The sequence below is a fragment of the Ceratotherium simum genome, chromosome 3 (genome assembly GCF_057802395.1).
Source record: "Ceratotherium simum simum isolate JZ-2026a chromosome 3, ASM5780239v1, whole genome shotgun sequence".
Taxonomy (NCBI): Eukaryota; Metazoa; Chordata; class Mammalia; order Perissodactyla; family Rhinocerotidae; genus Ceratotherium; species Ceratotherium simum.
The window spans coordinates 56,581,990-56,602,672 of NC_141902.1; the positions used below are offsets into that span (position 1 = coordinate 56,581,990).

The 20,683-nt window shown below is 44.9% G+C and overlaps 1 protein-coding gene across 4 annotated transcripts in view; it reads left to right on the plus strand.

Annotated features, from left to right (window-relative positions):
* Positions 1-20,683, plus strand: part of TLN2 (talin 2) — a 425,009-nt gene that overhangs the window by 58,337 nt on the left and 345,989 nt on the right. For all 4 annotated transcript variants that reach the window (XM_087428086.1, XM_087428077.1, XM_087428092.1 and 1 more), the window contains exon 2: positions 13,209-13,299. The gene's annotated coding sequence lies outside the window, so the exon portion shown is untranslated. The remainder of the gene's footprint in view (positions 1-13,208; positions 13,300-20,683) is intronic.

Here is a 20,683-nt window from a genome sequence, read left to right on the forward strand (position 1 = left end):
ATGTGTCCTGGTGTGTTTCAGCCTTGGGAAGCATTAGATGTGTTCAAACCACACCGAGACACCAAGCCACACAGCAGTGTGTAAAGGGGTTGCTGTTATGTAACACGTTATCCGAGGAACGCTGTATTTAGGATCCAGACCTTGTGACAAAGGAGTCTTAAGTTGACTCTTTTAAGAAAAAAGAATCCCATGTTTATTTCAAATGTTTTCTTTATGAAGTTTTTTTGAAATAGAACAGATAAAAGTACACAAACCATAAACAGAGCACACCTATAACCTGCGTCCAGATCAAGAAAGAGACCCTGGCCAGAACCTCAGACACTGCTGACAGTGACTATATCCTCTCCCCATAATCACTATCCTGACTTAATTTTGCCTGTCTTTGAACTTTATATAAACGGAATCAAGTGTGTCATCTTGTTTCTGGGTGTTGATGTTAGTGAGATTCATCTATGCTGTCATCTGAGTTGTAGGTCTGTCATTCTCACTGTTGTATGAGAATTATATTTATTCCTTTTATTCATATTATCTACCCTTCTGTCTATGGACCTTTGGGTAGTTTCCAGACTTTGGTTCTTATAAATAAAGCTGATATGAGTATTCTTGTATGTGCCTTTTGACGTGCCTTTTGACGTGCCTTTCATACCTAGGAGTAGTATTTCAGATATGTTTTGATTTACTTTTCCTAGCACGTTCATTCATTGAGTAAATAGTTACTGGGAATCCACTGTGGGCCAGGCTCTGCACCAGCAGCCCTGGAGTGACAGCAGGGAGCAAAGCCCAGTGCAGGGAGAGCACCAGAGGGCCGAGGGGGAGGTAGGGCACCTATTTTGGATGGGTCTCTACAGAGGTGACATTGAAGCAGAGACTTGAAGGGTAAAATCCAGTCAGCCAGGTGAGGTGCCTGGGGAAGAGTGCTCCGTGTAGAGAGAAGGGCCCACGCAGAAGCTCTGACGGAGATTGCTGCTGGCTAAAGAGTGGCCTGGTCAGCACAGAAAAGTCCAAGTGTTGGCTAGACCCTATCCTAGCTAATGAAGTAATGGCCTGGGACACTTTTCTTTGTAGGAGTCAGGAGGGCAGGTTTTTTTTTTTTGTTTTTAAACGAAACTGTAAATGATGGAAGAAGGAGCACTGCAGTGGATTGTTTCACAGAAGCCCCCAGGCTTATGGCACACACTGGGCTTATGCTCTGTGTTGGCCACAGCTGGCCCTCGGCCTGGGTCTCCTGAAAGGCCCATGGGCTGTCCAGTTAAGGAAGCCATGGAGTTGGCTGGTTGCTTCCTGTGTTGTTAGGCCATCTGTTTTGGAAACTGGCACTGCCCATTGGGTTCCTGGTGTTTAGCCAGTGACTCATCTTCCCTGACCCTCAAGATTCCCAGCCTGGGAGTTTGCCAGGCATGGGTGATAGAGAGGTGTCATGCCTCTGGGATGCAGGGAAGTCTGCTTAGCCTGAGAGGACACTGTGTTTTTAGGAGAAGAGTGGGGTAATGCTGTGGGTGGAATGAGAGATCCAACAGGAGGAAATGGCCCTGAGCTGTGGGTGTGGCTCTTGCCAGCTGGTCCAGGCCTCCCTTCCAGGACTATCAAATACAAAGCCAGCTTGGTGCAAGGCTCTGGTGGGAATGGGAACCACATGGAGGCTGTAGGCTGGACAAGCATCCTCTGATTATTTCTCTTTGCCTCTTGCATTGCTTTGTGTCTCATCTTAAATTAAAATGCTTTTGTTAAGAAATCTTCTAGCTCTGGTGAAAAGCATCCTGACTGCAGAGTAGGAGTAGGATGTGGGAGGAGACACTAAAACAACTCCAGACTCCCAAGAATTCCCTTTTTGTTGTACATTTTGGCTAATGGCTGTGGCCACAAGAGCCCTATGGCTAGTTGGAGTGTTTATTCCCCTTAGAATAGGGGTGCCCCTTGCCTTTCCTCTAGCCTCATGGCTCTGGTAACCCTTTTCTGAACTTCTACTGATGTTTTCATAGTATTTCTTTCCACCCTCCAATGTTATTAGTGAGTAAAGATAAAAGGCTTTTCTGTATTTAAGAAATAACTTAAAACTGTCCCTCTTATGGAGCAAGACTAAAGCCACCCACTGTCTTCCCTCTTTCTGACCCCACCTCTGGTGGCTGAGGAATTGCGAGATGCTCTCTGATGTTCCCCTTCCTCCCTCTCTTAAAAAATCAAATTACAGTTCTGAATTTTGGATATGGATTCTGAGAACCAGGGTTAATAATTTATAGGTCCTGTGAGTATCAACGGTCGCTTTCCTGCCTGGGTGGCCTCTCATGGATTTCCTTGCATTGGGCCCCGCTCTGTCAATCATGCTCCTGCACCCAGTGCTTCTCACGGCTGGTGCTCGGCACTTCATTGCTGAATTTCAAAAATGGTTTCAACTTTTCTAATGGTTTTCTCTTCAGTTCTTGTACGAATCTTTATTTCCCGATACTTTCCTTGTTAGTGTGAAGTTACCTAGAAATTTTCGTAAAGTTTGATTCATGGGGGGTTTAGTCACCAAGAAGGTTACTTTTTGTTAATGAGATTTGACTGCATTTTAAGAGTTGTCTATATTTGACCATACTCTAAGTTATACCTGACTTGGAAGATGTAATTAGTTAGAAGTGTTCTTCAGTCTACTAGGAACCCAGATACTTTTGTTACAAGTAAATAATTAGAAATCTGATGTTCTGGAGGATTACTTGTGTTCTTGTTAGCAGCCAAATATCAAGCATTCTCGGAAGGTCTGATGAAATGCTCATTTTAAATGCAAATTCTTTGCACAGTTAGAAATAAAATGAAATCGTTCTGGCTCCCAGCGCTCACTCTGCATTTTTGCCATTCCTTCTGATGGCCTAGGGGAGGGCTCATGACTAAATCCTTCAGCATCTTTTTTATGATTTCAGATTTATACTTGCTGAGAGGAAGCCTTGCCCTGGGACATTAACCCTCTGTTGCCATCTGTAGAGTTTTCACTAGATAGTTTTTTTCCCTCTTAAATGATATTTGTATTTCCTCTCATTTGTTTTATGGATGGTAGATGTACTGGGAAACTTGTGGTGAGTGGTGTTTTGGTTTGGTTTGGTTTTTTTGAGGCATTGAAATGTGTTAAACCCTTTAGCTCATAGCTGGGGTGTTTGCTATTTTCAGCCTTATAAGTTCCAATTTCCTCTCTTCTTTCTTCTGGGTGTCTTCTCCCACTTTTCCCATCAGCTTCTGTACTCTGTCCCAGCTTGGCATCTGGAGAATCCTTGGCCTCGTGCGTAATGGAGAAACGGGATTCCCATGCAGCATGGCTGGGAAAGTGGTTCACTCTCTTGGACTCTTTGAGACAGAGCGTGCGCTTGCATGTGTGCAGTGATGAACTTGTGGAGGCAGTTTAAGATGTTAATGTTCTCCCCCATCTGACATGTTACATTCCTTGTCCTGAAAGTGAGAACGTTACTTGTAAAACATCTCCTGTGTTCTGCGGTTCCAGCAACCGTTGGGTTGTATATGGAGGGGTTCAGCCTCTCAACTAAGCTGGTTTCTTTCATGGGAGTTGTGTATACAGCTGGAGCCAGTAGAGAAGGTTTTGGGAAGGGCAAGGTGGTAGCGTTTTCTGTCCTCAAAACAATGGTTTCATACTCAGTCTACCCCCTAAGCTGGGGTGGTGGGCTGATTTATGGTTGCCAAATATTATGAAAATGTAAAAACCTTATACATCATTGAATGCGGTTCAGCCATGCAATTTTCTTTTAATTTTATTGTAGGGCTGCCTTTTTTCTTTTTTGCTTATGCATTTTTGCAAGACAGAATATAGAATTCAAAATGAAGTTTCTATGTCTGTCCTTAGTTTAATTGCATGGGATCATTTGAGTCGGAAGGACATAATTGAGTGGGGGGACTCGCTGCTTTTTATTTCTTTGAACTGGGAGATCACCGGGGTCTTTTTTGGTGGGTGGTGATACAGAGAAACAAGTCGCTTTCAGCATTGCTCCTCCTTCCAGTGGAAATGGGTTAGGGCTGAGAGAAGACCGGTGGGAAGTGCCCCTGATCAATGGTGTTAGGGTAAGAGACAGTAGCTCTAGGCTTAGAGAACCGTCATGCTGGAAGGCTTTGAGAAGTAATGGTTGAATCCAGTTTGGAGGTTGCAAAATCTCTGAAAAAAAACCAGGCTCTCTCTTCAGTGACAATGAGCCAGAGACCCAGGAATGCAGGTGCTATGTCCAGACCAAGCAGCCCCCTAGGGGAAGAATTAGTTAGCACTCATAACTTTGCCCCAGTGTTCTTCCCGTTTCCTGTATTTTAAATAAAGGTTCTCAACCTTGGTTGAGAACCCACCATTGACATTTTGGGCTGGATGATTCTCTGTTGTGGAGGCTGTCCTGTGCATCATAGGATGTTTAACACCATCCGTGGCCTCTACCCACTAGATGCCAGTAGCACACCCCTCCCCCTTCAGTTGTGACAGCCAAGAAGGTCTCCAAACATTGCCAAATATCCCCTGAGGGGGGAAAATTGCTCCCTGTTGAGAATCACTGCTTTAGATATATATGATGCCCCTTGGGATTCATAAACACAACTTTTATGTTAGCATGGCCCCTTTCCCCTTTCTCTCGCCTTTTGCCCTGAAATGTGAAATACTCAGCTAATGTTTACTCCAGTACTGTTTACTACAGCTCTTAAAGTAGATAACACTGGCCCAAAGGCTCTTTATAGGAAAGTGGTCAACACAGTTCTGAACTGAATTGCATTATGTTTGGGATGACAGTTTTCCCCTGAGTAGATTCGATTTTGGTTTTCTTTTTAGATTTTGGATGCTGATGACTTGTCTCCACTAAGCAGCTTGTACTTTTGATTTTAGCCAATGGGTGTGGATGAGGACAATGTGCACAGTGAATGGGAGAGAAGTCAAAATATTCCAAAGGCCAAGGAGATTTTGGCAATCTGAGACCAGTGAAGAATCAGGCTTCCATTTTGTGAACCTTGGGGTGTGCTTAGGAGAAAACACTCACCAACTGAAAACTACCTAAATATAGAGCAGGTGTATGGGCAGATTTTAAAGTAGACCATGACCTTATGAGTTAAGGAGTGGTTGTGCATGGCTGTGAATTGGTGGATGCAAAGGGGTAAAGAGCACCAGACTGAGGCCTGAGACCTGGGTACTGTACCTGGGCCTGCTTCCAACTCGCTTAATCAAGTCACCAAACATTCGGGCAGTAGGTTCCTAGTCTGTAGGAGGAAGCGCAGAGCCAAGATTCCTGCTTCCTAGACAGGGATGAAATGCTGGGTGGTGAACCTGGGCATATGAAACCACAGGATAAACTTGAGACTCTTATTGGAGCCTTAATTTTACTGAGATAATTTGGAAGACAAAGGTTATTTTAGTATGAAAGTAAGCACGCACATATTGAATAAGTGCAAAATTTGCATGATATGAATTTAAGCTGCAACGTAGAACTTCGTAAATGAAGAAAATCTCATGTTTGCTGTGAATGGCTTCCCAGTGCAGGTGGTCCACCCCCTTCTGTCTTGTGGAATTGTGGCAGGAGAGTTTGGTAAGACATGGGCCCAGGGGTCTCCAAAGTTACTTCTACATCTGAAATTTCGGGTTGGAACAAAAAAGATACATCTTTGGTGTAGAATCTTGGATAAGTTCTCAAAAAACCCATCGCCAGAGAGGACCTTAGGAAGAATGGACAATAGTAAAGGTTGTCTAGCCTTTAAGAATTCAGGTACTTCGAGTTTTCCTTCCTTCATTTTGGCTTAAATGGGAAAGCTTTTGGCTTCCATTGGAGTGCAAGACTGTAACAAAAACCAAAAAGATGGGTCAAGTGCTATTGTGGGACTGTCAGGGCTTAAACATGTTACCTAAGAGTATCCTAATCTAAGAAATGTGCCAGAGGAGATAGAGGCATTTCAAAGAAATTTAAATCAGCATGCTAACAGAATGGTGACAAAGGGGTTGGCCTGTGGGGTCAATGTGAAAGCTAAAACTACTAACGTCCCTCTCCCAGCTGGGATTTACTTAGCTGTGGAAAGGTAGAATATTAAGACACTCCATCCAGTCAATTTTTGTTTCTGAAACTATTTAATGTTACAAAGGAGTTGTTTTTTGATGTTGACATTCATGACAGTTCTTTAGAAACCAACGTCAAAGACTTCAGATGGGACACACATCCCTGTGCTGTCTGGTTTCTGGAGAGAAATAAAGCCAGCGCCTGGCAGTCAAGCACAGGAACACCTACGAATAAAGCAGTTGTTGAGAAAACAGCTCCTGTAACCATTTGTCAGCATTACCTATGTGAGGAAACTTTACTATATGACGTAATAAAGATAATTTATGATGTTTTCACGAAAGCAGGAGTGGGTGGTAGTGGGGTTTTTCTTTGTCTTTTCTTGGCATGTAGTTGAAACAGAGCTTGAACCAAATGAGAAACATTTGTTTTTGGGGAAAAGAGATTCCAGAGGCTTCTTGACTGGGGTCAAATACTGCTTCCTTATTTTATTTGGAGCATGCAAGCAGACTTCTCATCTGAGACGAGCATTAAGAACACTGCCATTTCTGTCTGTTCATAAGCAAATACATTTTCTGACCTAGGGAACTGTCTAAATTCTAGACCCGCATAACACACCCAATGCATCAGAAGAAAAAGCATATGGGTTGATCTGTCTCAAAAAATCTGGCTTTAGAGTAACCTTATAAATTTAGTTCCTTTAACAATGTTACTTATCCAGAAGATGTGTCCTTTATAAAGAAAAGTGTGCCTGTGCCTCCTGAAGTCATATGCTTTGTTAGTAGGTCCCAGAGGAACACTGAGTTTGCCGAGGAAATCTAGTTGTTTGGCCCTTTGGGAAATAGAGCCTGAATGGATGGACTAATGTAATTGAATACTTGTGTTGGTAGAGTGTGTTGAGGGGGAACCTCCACCAAAAAACTACCCTCTTGTTGAGGCTGTTTGTGTGCTTGGTTTGATTCTAGAATTGGCATCCTGTGAGCCACGCACAAGAACCCTTGAAACACTAAGGCATATGCATTTCATAGGTATTTGAGTCCTTGCTGTTTGCCAAGGTTTATGTTGGATGCTATATACAGCATATTGCTATATAGACTGGGAATACAGTCTAGGGAGGGTGAAAGGCACACAGAAGCTAACTCTCTAGTGTGAGGACACTCTCTCACAGTGGGACAGAAGCCTTGGGCATGAAGGGGAAGGAAAGACTAATTTGGGAGGATCAGAGGAGTCGTCTTGGAGGCTGGGGGGATGTGATCTGCGTTTTAGGGGGAAGGTAGATTTATATCAGATGAGGGAGCTGGGCTTTCCTGGAAGGAATGACTTGGGCACAGACCCCAAAGTGGGTGAGTAGAAGGCAGGATGTGGTGGGGTGGGGAGAATCGCAGACAGCCTCTCAGGACTGGTTTGTGGTTCGTGGGTATGTGTGTGCGTGCGTGTCTATGGAAGGGGCTGAGTCAGGGGGTTCAGGTGGGGGTCTAACTGTGCAGGGCCTCGTATTCCAAGGTAAGAAATTTGAACTGTATCCTGAACGCGGTGGAGAACTTCAAGGACAGGAAGAAGGAAGAAATGAGGTAGAAAAGCCAGTACTGCAAGCAGAGCAGAGAGGCACAAGAAAGAAAAAAAAGACCACCATCCCCAGCCTGACTCCATCTCTTTGCTGCTGTCAGACTGATTTATGGGGAAGCTGGGCTGCTCATGTGGACTGGGCCTTGGGGAAGACTGTTGAATTTTTTTCTTGTATCTTTATAACAGTCTTGAGTTTTCAAACCTGAATGTGAAATCACTGAGTTTGCTGGGCTGAGAGGGAAAAGGTCCAGTTACATCCTTCCTCCTCCTCAAACTTGATTCTTCTTATTTACATGCAAAGTAAGTGTCTTTCTTCCTCTTCTCACCCTTTCCTTCCTATAAATCTACTGGGTGCCCTGTGAAAGGTGCTAGGGTACCAGCAGGAAAGGGCAGTCCTTGCCCTCAAGGAGCTCCAGGTTGACAGACAAGACAAGAGAGCATTCTAGAACAGTAAGAAAAGCGCAGGGGTGGGGTTTCCCTGTGAGGGAATTGCAGGAGAGCTGTCTAAGGGGCGCTGGTTGGGGTGGGGCGCTGGTTGGGGTGGGGCGCTGGAGAAGACCGCCTAGCTACAGGAGGTGGTGCATATTACGGCTTATTTCGAAAATATTTCCTACCTTCACTTGTGACCTAAAGTTTCTTTCAAATAGCATAGCCTCTGAGTGTGGCAAATATTTGGGAGCCTTTTTTGGTTGTTTTGTACCCCCAGCCCCGACCCCAGCACCCGTTTGGGGCAGAATCCTAGCTGTTTGATTGTGTTGTGGAAGTTATTCAAGGGATCCTTAATCTGTGTGTATTAAGTATTTACCTATAGGATAATAATGCCCTGGAATTATTTTTTGATATTTAAAAAACATATATAGGGGGTCTTGGGATTAATTAAAAATTCATTTAAGAGCATTTTTGTCTTGATCTCTTCTCTCTAAGGATACTAGAAGTAAAACTACTATCGTGTGTGTGTGTGTGTGTGTGTGTGTATTGGGGGGAGATCTGTGAAACTTTTTGACCTTAAGTCACCACCTTCTTACTCTCCCAGCACTTAGCTTAGTGCCTGGCACCTTGGTATATAATAAATATATGAAATGGGACACGTGATCGGGGGCTGCAGGAGCTGAGCTACGCACCTGAGCTCATTCATGCATGCTACCCCCATGGCCCAGGGCTGCTGGTGTGATAATGGAGGGGAGAGGCACCATGAGGCCTGAAGCTTGTGGCCTTCTCCTGCCTGTGATCTCTGAGGCCTAGCACAGTCTAGTGCCCCAGATACACAGGCCTGTTATTGGAGGTCCACTTTCAGTCTTGGCCCAGGCCCTTGATTTAAAGGAACTAGCTGTTGGATGTAGTGACTAATGCCCTTAAGATAAGCCAGGGTCTTGCTTCAGCCCCCTCTTTGGCTGAGGAGGCCCTGTCTGCGGATTGTCTGGGTTCAACATCAAAAAGCTACCTCTGGAATCCGTTTCCTGGCTTGGCCATCCTCCCTCATGGGTCCTGTAGAGTGGAAAGAGTGACTGTGCTGTAAGTGAGAACTCCTAGTTTGAGAAGGATCCCACTCAGGCACAGTCTCAGTGGGAAAGGGGCATGAGATCATTTTGTTCCCGTGTTAGTTGCCGAAACCCTTTGTCCTTCTGGAATTGGCAGGCCTTGACTTTTTCTGAGCTCTTAGCCATGGTTTCCCTATAAGCTATTGTTTTGAGTCTGTCAAAAAGAATGTTGGGCTTGCATGCGTGTGTGTGCACTCTTGTGTGTGTTCACACATACAGTTACACTCACGCACCCACACTGTCTGTCTCTGTCTCTTCTCTCTCTCTCTCTCCCTCTCCCTCCCCCGCCTCTCCCTCTTTCTCTTACATGCATACATAGACACACACGCGCATGCATGCGGGAAAGCCGTGCCCATCTTGAGCTCAGGAGAGATGGCAGAATCCAGTGGGATATTTTACTTTTGAAGACGGTGACACAATAGAGAGTGGGTTCTGTATTCTTAATTTGGCTTTTACGTTGCTTTTTTAAACTGCAGACTTGAGCTAGGAGAAGAGTTAGAAGACATATGGCAAGACATAAGGGATGACAGTATTTCCTTTAGGCACATACTGCCTTGCACAGGGTATGGAGTGTAGGCTATCCAAAATCAGGTTAAAATGTTGTTTGATGTTATGGTGTCAATTTTTGGCTAGTGTAAGTTAAAAAAAAAAAATAAAAGCTTTGTCTGCGAGGGAGATTACAAAATGGTGTCTTTTTTGAATGACGTGCTCTTGCTCAAATTACTAGGAAAGGAGCTTACTTTCCTTACTTGGTCAAGATAATATTGGGAATTGTGGGAAGGGCTAGGAATTGAGACATACTGGATGTGTCTCCATACACTTCACCTACTTTTCTGGCCAGTGGATGACTTGACCATTCATTGAATAAGCAGAATTCTCCGGAGGAAGGTAAAGTAATGATGAGGCACCTGAAGGAGAAGATGTAAGGAACCCCCGCCTATGAATCCACTTGAGGAAGGAGGTGGCCAAACGTTCCTCTGGACTCTGCAGAAGTGTCTAGACCTTCGCTCCCTTCTCAGCTGTTCAGGAAGACTTATGAGATTGTTCATGGTAACAGAATGTGCCCCAGGAAATAGGCCTGCAGAGCGTGTGAGAGGAAAGACCACTGGGTTTGCAGAAACCCAACACCAGCTTTTCTCAGACTGATGGGCAGCATTGGAGGTCAGAGTAGCCTCAGCCTGGGGCACAGGACTGTCCCAGGGCGTGGACTTGTAAAAATGAAAATGTATTTATAGATGATGCCCCTGGAGCCAGAACTTGTAACTATTCCTTGTTGGGCTCTGCCCTTTGACAAGCACTGGGCTCCCTCTGCAGGTTTATTGGGGTGTCTTAAACTGGGGGAGAACTCCTGGAGGTCCCTGTCACTGACGTGAATCTGTCTCTTTTGTAATTGCTTTACCTTGTGACATACATATAGAAGAGTAGATAAAATGTATGGATGGAGTTTGAAGAGTGAAATGAACATCTGTGAAGCCAACAACCAGGTAAAGAAATCAACATTATGAGTATCTTAGAGGCTCCCCTGGCCACTCAGAGGTGACAAGTGTCTCAACTTTTTGTTTTAACCAATCCTTGCTTTTCTTATTTTTATCACCTATGTATGCATTCCTAAACAATACGTATTTCAGTTTGTTGGTGAAGCTTATTTTATTTATTTATTTTGCTGAGGAAGATTTGCCCTGAGGTAACATCTGTTGCCAATCTGCCTCATTTTTTGCTTGAGGAAGATTCGCCTTGAGCTATCATTTGTGCCAATCCTCCTCTATTTTGTATGTGGGTTGCCACCACAGCGTGGCTGCCTGCCAGTGGTGTAGGTCTGCTCCTGGGAACTGAAGTGAAGTGCGCCAAACTTAACCACTAGGCCACAGGGCTGGCCCTGATGGTTATTTTTTTAGTTTTGAGAAATTGAGTACCAAGCACAAACATAGCTTTGGACATTTCCCTCTTTAAACTGTTAAGCAAAGGATCCCAGGAGCAGAGGGCTTTCAAACCGTTGTTTGCATTGCTAGCTGCAGAGGTGGACTTGCCCATAATAAATGCTACAAGAAGCCGATTTTCTCATTGGTACTTGTCCTTGGGTATCACTTTGCGAATGGGGTTGCCATTCACAACCCCATTTACAAAGGGGTTGTAGAAAGTTCAGAATTATAAAAGGGGACTCCTTATACCATTTTAACTTAGCAGGGTCCTTAACCTGAGGTACAGAGAGAAATTTCAGGGCACTCATGAACCGTTTGAAACTGAATGCATTATGTTCTCCTTTTGGGTGAAAGGGTCCCTCATATTTCCAGAGGAGTTTGTGGACCCTCCCTCTCCATAAGGATAAGGAATAATGTGGACATTATGGTAGGTTGCCTTTTTTCTTTTTAATGAATTCTGGGGCTGTTGAAGATTTCTTGAAATGTCTTTGGTCTGCCTGTGTGTGAGTCTGCATTGGCTTTTTACCTTTGAGGGTGTCTAACTGTTGAAAGGGAAATGAGCGGTAAATTACACCATGGGTTGTCTAGGGCCGAATCCGTGACCGTGCGGTGGGTGGCCTAGCGGCTTTGCATTTTCTTTAAAATCTGCATCTCCTTTTCTTGACCCAGAGTAACTAGAATGCTAAAATGAGGAAAAAAATTGGAATGGTTGCTGTAGTTTCAAAACAAATGACCTCACTGCCTAAATTCCACTGTATGCAAAAGAAACCCTAACTTTCGCCTTATAAATAATAATGGACCTTTGGGAAAACAGATCCAAATACCCATGTAGTGAGGGGCAGATTTGTCACTGCTGGAGCTAACTCCCTAGAAACAGAATACAGCTATTATTACACCAACTTCATAGTTATTTCCTAAGAGATATGGCAATTTAAATTTATAATGACTGACATTCACTTCTTCAAAGTAGGCGAGTAATTATGCTTTGTATAAGCTGACTTAATGGGAGGTGCTTTCAGCTTTGTGCCAGCAATGTGAGGGAATTTTAGAATTCTCAAGCTGAAGGACACCTGAGCTTTATCCCATCTGTACTCTTTTTATGGATGAATTGACTGAAGGGTCTGCAAGGTTAGTTGTGATCTGCCCAAGGTTGCATTGATTTGTCAGGGTCAGCTGGAACTAGAACCTCAGGGGAAGAGGTAACTATTTAGATGATTATGGCTTAAATATCTAATTAGATGAGGATAATTAAAAACATAATCAGAAGACTCATTTCTTAGAGAATTAGCATTTTGATTATCCATTTCATTTTAGCAAGATGACTATTAACGATAGTCTTCGCCCACACATCTTGAAATGTACTACTACTTATGGTTCCAGTCATTTCCCTGGAGGGTTCTGGTCTCTTGGGTCCATAAACCTGATGTATGGAAAAGGAGCTTTCGTTTTGGTTCTGTGTTGTTCTTTATATCTCATAAATTCAGAATTTTTAGGTCTTCAGGTTTTTCTCCAAAGTTCTTAGATTTTTTTCTTCTCAATGTGAACAGTTCTGTTTTTTTTTTTTTTTTTTTCTTTTAGTTTTGTTTTTGAAGAAAACCAGGAGTTTCAGTTTGCCTGTTGAAGGTCTTTGGGGATTCAGGAGAGAGAACTAGAGGAACGGTTAAGATTTGGAACTGCAGGCTGCTTTGTCTCTTCTTCTCGGTTAAGAGCCAGACAGAATAAGAATAACATTTATTTAGAAACTGAGTTTTATTAAGGAAGGTAATTTACAGGTAAATTGAAGCTTTATAGGCTTGATTGTGCAATTCTATTTCTAGCCTCACCATTACTCACTGCTGATTTTGGACAAGGCCTGTCTTCTTTCTGAGTCTTAGTTTTTCTCTTCTGGAAAGAGAGGGGTTGGTCCTGATTATCTCTAAGGACCCTTTGCAGCCATATGTCTGGACTCCATGTTGGGGGGATTTTCAGAGAGAGGCTGCTGGTGGTGGGATGTGCCTCTCCCAAGACTGAGGGCAGAGGGGTTGCCAGCTGTGTTACTGCACAGTCCTCTGAGACCATTTACCCTGTGTAGTGATTTCTTTTTCCTCCCTCTTTATAATCTGAACCCCACCAGTGCCATTCAATGTTGGGAGAACATTGCTCACCTAGTATGCAGCTGCCTGCACTGACACTTGTCATTTGTCTCTTTTTGCCAGTGTGCTGCTGCAGGGTAATATCTGGACTGGGTTCCTGGACCCTTGGATGCTTGGCTGCCCCACGAGTTCCTGGATTGACTTGTTGAAAACGGTGAGTAATCTCCATGTTTCTGCTTTGTAAGCAACTGTAGACCTGTGGAATCTGAGGCTGGAGGGGTCGTGGCCAGCAGTCACAAAGTCCAGCCGAGTCTGGCTGATGGACTGCCTCCCTTTATAGCCAGCCTCTCACACACTCAGCTCCAAGAGCCTTGGAGATGGCAGCTGTGACTCCAGACACGGCCTTTCTGCCCCCAACAGTCACAGTGGTCGTGGGGCCTTCTGATTCTGCCTTCCACCACCACAGCCAAACATTCAAGTCTTGATTCTCTATCTTGATTGGCCTACTAGAAAAGACTCTTTAGGTGGCAAATGCGGGTGCTGTTCCCTCTGCCTGACATCCTTTTACTCAGCTTGTTCCTCCTTATCCATCTCATCTTACGTAATGCCATCCACTTTCAGAAAGGACTTATCTGACTACCTCCTTTAAAGACCTTTTGCCCCCACCCCCAGGTATTCTCTCCCTCTTGCTCTCTCAGACCCTTGGTTGCATCTTTCTTTGCACTTATAACAGATAGGTCTCTTTAGTCGCTTGGTAGATTAGTCGCTTGGTAGAACACCCATCCATACATTCATTCATTCAACAAATATTTATTCAGTATCTACTACGTGCCAGTGGCTAAGGTAGGCACAGTCTATGCTGTCATAGAACTTGGATGACGAAAGAAAAAGATAAAGTAAAAACCTGAGTAAACTATCACAACCCTATCTGGGTAGGCTACTTTGTTCTCAATACCCTAAAGCCATGTCACCTAGAGGATCGAGTTGAATGCAGATCCTGACTGAGTAGGTCTGGGTGGGGCCTGAGATGCTGCATTTCTAACAAGCTCCAGGTGGTGCTGCTGCTGCTGGTCTGTAGATCACACATGAAGAAGTGAGGTCTAAGGTTCTGGATGCAAGTCTCATACTTGTCCTCGAGTGTAACTCTTGGTGAACTGCCTGAGGTGTGTGTCTGTAAGGCCACCAGAGACCTGGCGGGATTCTATCTGGCCTGTCTGTCTCCTCCAGCCGCGCGAGGGTGAGTGGTCTGAAATAGAAGCCTGGCTGAAAAGTATGGGAGACTGTTACCTGCCCTGTGTCCTTGTGCTTGTAGCTCATTATTGTTATTGTAGGTTGTGGTTTTGTCAGTGAAATCCTCCCTTCACTATTGTGCTGCTCAGATTCATGAGATGAGATCCTATGGGGTCTCTGCACTGTGCCTACCCCGTAAGTCAGCATTTCTGGAAATACTGAGGGCGTTTTGTGTTAAGAGCAGGCTGTGTCAGCTGGGCTAACATGGCACGTAAGTGGGGCATTGAGAAGAGACCATATTGGAAGCTGCGAACTGGCAACAGAAACCTCAAAGCAGGCAGAGCGAGGGTTGGAGGGGAATGATAGGAGGGGTTCAGGGCTCTGCTGCTGAAGGGGGTGTCTTGAGTCCAGGCAGTGAATTGGCCCTGGGGTTGTTCTCCTGAGACCCTGGTGTGTTGTTGCAGGCTCAGCACTGCTGCAGCCAAACCTTTGAAAAGTTGTGTTTAGTTTTCATGAGAAGCCAAATTGATTGTCCGCTTGAGTAGTTAATAGTTCTAACGGCCGTTTATGGAGTACTCACAAGGTACTAGGCGTCGAGCTACGTGCCTGGCACAGGGTCTTGTGTCTTAACCCTCCCAATAGCCCGTGAGGCAGGTAGTTGCCGTTTTACAGAGGACAAGACTGAGGTTGAGGGTGAAGGAGCTCGCCCGGGTCAGACAGAAAGTGGGGCCGGGGTCCAGCCTGGTCTGTCGGACCTCAGGCAGGGCTTTTTCTCCTCTTGCTTTTACTGCCTGGACCACGACTGGAAATGGGATTTTACTGCTGGTGGCAAGACTGGGTTGCTGATTATTTGCATTATTTTCTTCCATCTTACCCACCATGGTACCCCTGGATATGGCCCTCCCCGTGTGTCAACTTTAAGAAGTTGCTTCTGTAGCACGGGGCCCCTTGAGTTAGGGGAGGAGCTTGGTCAACGTGGGGCAGAAATGAATAGGGAAGAGAGACGTGTGTTCATCTTGGAGGCCGACTTCTCGCTCCACCTCTGCTGGCCTCAGTCAGCCTCCATGGGGCCAGTTCTCCAGGGGGACTGTGATTGCTGCTGGTGGTCCCGAAAGCCAGTGCTACAACTTAGTCCTCAATGGGTCAAGGCTGAGAGGCAGATGGTGGGGGGTCAGGTTGATTCACTGTGTTCTGAGGACCATTTTCTGGGCACTGTGTGGGATTTCTGTATCAGAGACAATCTCTGAATAACCTCACTCTGCTCAGGGTTATTTTGTTTGTATCAGAGATGCAATTCTAGTGCTTTATGGGTTTTAGGTTTTCAGTTAGACTCCTTGATTTTGGCTTCATGTATACGCTGAGTTCATGTGTATGCTGAGCCACTCACCAGATGCAGAATTAAGTTGAACACATGTAGCGAGGCTTCCATGCATGGCAAGGTGTGCACTCTGATTCTCATGGTTTAGGCAATGACAGGAACTGTGCTATTACGCATCTGTTGCAAAGTTTGTGTTACTAAATCCATGCTTGCACCTCCCCTCTGGGGTGTTGGGGTGGGCCTATCCATGAAGAGATGGAATTGGATCTTGAAAACAGCTCCTTCTTGCTTCTTTAGGCTTAAGGGGTTAGTCTTGCTTTTCCACCCAGAGTCGAGTCTTTGGAGCTAGTGGGAGCTGGATTCACATCACAACTCCGTACTGTGATAACCTTGTGCCCAGGTGTGTTTACCTGGGCCTCAGTGTCTCATACAGGCACCAATGACTAGTAGCTACTCTTTTCTGGGCCTTTTTCCTCAACAGTGAAAGGAGGGAGATAACTCTTACTGGGCAGAGAGAGTCGTTTTAGATATGATGCTCTTAGAGTACCGTGTACTCATCTTGGCCACTCATTCTTCAAGGACTGCCTGAACTGTCCCTTTCCACCTGTGTCTGGCTCAGTTCCCTTCATTCGAGCTCTATTCCCATGTCTGAGGCCAATTTCTTTATCTGTAGACAGTGTGCCCCTTGAGGACAGGGGATTATGCTTCATCCTTCCTTATATCCCAGAGCCCAGCACTCAGCCTTGAGCTCAATGAACATTTGTTAAGTGAACCCAAAAAAGTGCTTTTCTTCTTCTGCTTGCGTATCTAAAGCCAACTTATCTGAAGAGCAATGAATTAGTAGGCACTGCTTGTGAATCCCTGAGCAAACACAGGAGTAATAACATTGGTTATGTTGGTCTCCGGTAATTACAAGCTTTCACAGGTAAACACAACAGTAAGTGTCTCCTTGCCTTTTGTAGACTTCGGAAGTCTTCCTCTCTGGGGTCTTCAGTTATTTGCATGATAGGAGAGAGCAAATGGTGTGGAAGATGTTGAATGAGTATCTAAAAAAAGTACATTGTTTCCTATAACACAGATTTTGTTTGTAAAGTAAAAAGACATTTTAAAGAAATACAAAGTTACAAAAATAATTTACAACCCATTGATATTTAAAAAAAATAAAACAAGAAAAAGAAATGATTTATAAAAAAAAAAAAAAAAAAATGAAGACAGCAGCTTCCCCCATAATGATGTTCCTCACACTGGTAACCCCTGTCGAGGTTTCCAGCATTTTGAACCTCTGTTGCGTACTGTAGGGTTGCTAGACTTGGGACTGTCTCCATTCTCTGTACCAGACTGTACTTTTTCTTAAAAATTACAATGTAACATAAATTTTAGGATGCCAGGGGACAGAGACACAGGCCCCTTCCTCCTTCAAATGCAGTGCTGAACAGTATTCAGATACTTACTTTATTGGCATTCTTGCTTCCTGCCTCTGCCTCAAGGCAGGATTCTGTCATTCTCTGTCATTCAAATTGTCCCAACCCTAGGGCCAGCATTGCTTGCAGGGCAGTTGGTGTGGGGGGCACAGAAGGATTTCACCTGCAGCCCGCAGCTGAGTCCCCATAGGTACCCCTATTCCTGCAAACTGGGATATTCTGATCCATTTTATTTTACTACGTTGGATATCACAATCACAATACTTTTCCTCATTTAGGACTTTCAGAGGCAAATTTCTCTTTAAGGAAAAAAAACCCAAAAAAACCTAAAAAGCATGATTTCTAATTAAAGGAATGATTAACTGGGGATTTGTAAGTTTTTATTCCTTCTCCTTTCTTGCAGACAGAGATCTTACCTGGCTTAAGAACAGTAAACGATATTGTTAACAGTTTGCTTTTTGTGAGAAGTAAAAATATTTTCAAGGTGGTGTCAGGACTCTCTCTTATATAAAGTCCTCATGACGCTGTGTGTGAGAGCATTTTTTTTTTTTTAAACAAAAATAATGTAGGATGTTGTTTTGTGTAGTGTATTTTAAAAACTCGTATCATTTATTCTATGCTAATATAAATCTCATATTGAAAGACTGCATATTATTTCTTCATGTTAATTGTTACATGTATTTTACATGAAAAGACAAGTTATGTAACCTTTCATTCTTTTGCTGGCTGCCTCCCCCCCCCCCTTTTTTTGGTAATATTGCAAGGAGCCTTTTTGTAATACTTGTAGACCATTATGGGCATTTCTGTAGAATTCTGAGGGCAAAAGATATGCCCCTTTAAAATTCACCTTTCAGGGGCCGGCCCCGTGGCTTGGTGGTGGGGTGCCTGCGCTCTGCTGCTGGCGGCCCGGATTTGGATCCCGGACGCGCACTGACGCACTGCTTGTCCAGCCATGCTGGGGTGGCATCCGACATACAGCAACTAGAAGAATGTGCAACTATGACATGCCACTATCTACTGGGGCTTTGGGGAGAAAAAGGGAAAAAAAGGAGGAGGATTGGCAATAGATGTTAGCTCAGGGCGGGTCTTCCTCAGCAAAAAGAGGATTGGCATGGATGTTAGCTCAGGGCTGATCTTCCTCACACAAAAAAAATCACCTTTCAAAAGATAATACAATTTATATTCCCAGCAACTGTGTGAGGGCCCTCACTAGCACGGAATGTTGTTAATCTTTAAAATTTTTGTCACCTTGAAAGCTAAATACATAGTCTTCCAAAAACTAGGGCTGTGCCAGGTCTGAAAGTTCAGAGGGCTTCAAACAAAGTCTGTAACCAGCAGAGGTTGCCAGGATGTCCTTTCTGGTCCTGCAGCTCAGCACTCAAAGCCTCATGACGGAGCCTCGCTGGACTGGCCCGCCTGTCTCCGAGGGCTCCTTTTCTCTGCCTCCCTCTTCTTGTTTATACCCAGTGCTGCTCACTGTTGACAGATGCTCTGGAGCGACGACTTCTGCTGAAGTGCGTATGAGAAGGAGGATGTGGGTCAGGCTGGCTGCTGCTTGCTGCCCATGGCAGCCTTGGCCTCTCTCTCTTTCTCAGTCCCCTCCTGTTCTCGCTCAGAGGGAAGCTCCTTGGCACACTTGCTGTGGTTGTGCTGGGCTGTCTGCGGCCAGGGTCTCTCACGCACCCGGAATTACTCTGTGACATTTGTCAGAAACAAATTTCTCCAAGGCAAAGTCACAGCCCCTCTGTCATTTGGCAGGCATCTGTGGCAGATCCCATATTTAATGTGAGTGGACGATGACAGGATGATAAAAGGCTGATAAAATTCCCTGTGGGGTGAGCTTTGCTGACCTACCCACCCCAGAACAGGCTTCTTCCTTCTATGGGGCAGCCAGCGCCCTGTCTGGCCGATTCCTGCATGTGCGTGCTTAGAACAGACCTCTCCTTCAGGCCAGAACCATTTCTATATATGCTCTTTCCTTTAAAAGTCGTGTTCTCTATCTCTGGATGGATCTCCTGGGCAGCCTGTCTGGTGGTTTCAGTTTTGAGTAGATGCAACGAGATCATCAAAAGCAATTCCAGCTCTTTTCTCCTGGCTCTGCCTTAGGCTGCCTTGGCCTCCTTCCCCTAGAACTGCTCTTGCAGGAGGGGGTTACACGCTTTCTAGCTGTTGGTAGGATGAAGAAGTGGAAGCTCCAAATAGACTCTACTCTAAAATAAACCATCTTGACAACAGCCACGAGGCGTGGCATGGGCCTTATTAGTGAGACCGCATAGTAGTTAGGACGGTAGCTGTCTCCCCCAGATGTTTGCTCAATGGAAATATTTCAATGATAAAATATACCGTCAGATGCCCTTCGGAGAGCAGAGGCAATCAGTTAAGTAGCTCTTGCTGTGTAGCTGGAGCACGTCGCTGCACCCATGGATTACATTTGGCAGTGTGTCCTTCGGCCAGCTGCATGGCTCCCAGAAGATGAAAGGGCAGTTGAGTGGAGAAGATGTTATGGAAAGTGATGAGGTGGGAGTACGGAGGGGGGTGACCCTTGTGCAGCAGCTGAATTTTCAGGTCTGGGTTTAGGCTTTGCTGCCTTGAGTTCATGTCCAGTTGCTGATGCTTGAGGCTGCAATGGTGAGGATGACTCAGAAATCTGGAAGGGGGCTGTGGTGACTTCACTGCTGGACTGGAGGCAGCGCAGAAGCCTTTGGGGGTGGGTGTGGCTGCTGGGGAGCGTTCACTGATGAAGTGGAGGATATTTGAATGCTAGTGCTCTGGGCCACTGGATCTGCCAATTACTTAATAACATGGACATTTTATTTTTTACTAAAAAAAAAGAAAGAGCTTTGGTGGCAAAATATTGTACAAAACAAGGGCAGATGGTACCAAACAAGTTCAATCTGACGTGGAGGTCATTCATTTTGTGAATTAATTCCCTTTAGAGATCATTTGGTCAGGGGCCAGGGTTTCTCCAGGGATGCTCCAGGGACTTCTGGGAGGTCAAGAGGTGGACTCGAGGGTCCACTAACCCCGCTTCTTGAAAAGGATGAGAGCCCACTCACTTCCAGATAAGGGAATAAGGTCTGTGTTAGTTTTCTATTGCTGCTGTCACAACTGACCACAAACTTATTGACTTAAAACACCACAAATCTATTATCTTAATTCTGTAGATTAGAAGTCTGATAGGAATCTCACTGGGCTAGAACAAGGTGCTGGCAGGGCCGTTTTCCTCCTGGAGGCTCTAGGGGAGAATGAATTTCTTTGCCTTTTCCAGCTTCTAGAGGCCGCCTGCATTCCTTGGCCGGATGACCCCATTCCTCCCACTTCAAATCCAGCTACATTATCTCCCTCTGATCACAACTAGGAAAGGTTTTCTGTTTTTAAAGACCTTTGTGATTCCATTGGTTTCATCTAGATAATCCAAGAAAGTCTTCCCATCTCATGGTCCTTATTTAATCGCATCTGCAAAGTCCGTTTTGCCATGTAACATTCACAAGTTCTGGAGATTAGGACATAGAAGAATGGTCCCCAAAGATGTCTGCCACAGGGTCAGAGAAGTATTGTAGTTTACCGTACTTGTGGGGAGGTTGTAAGTAGGTCCAAGGATCCAGGTCTCCTGGCTGGTCAGGGCCCAA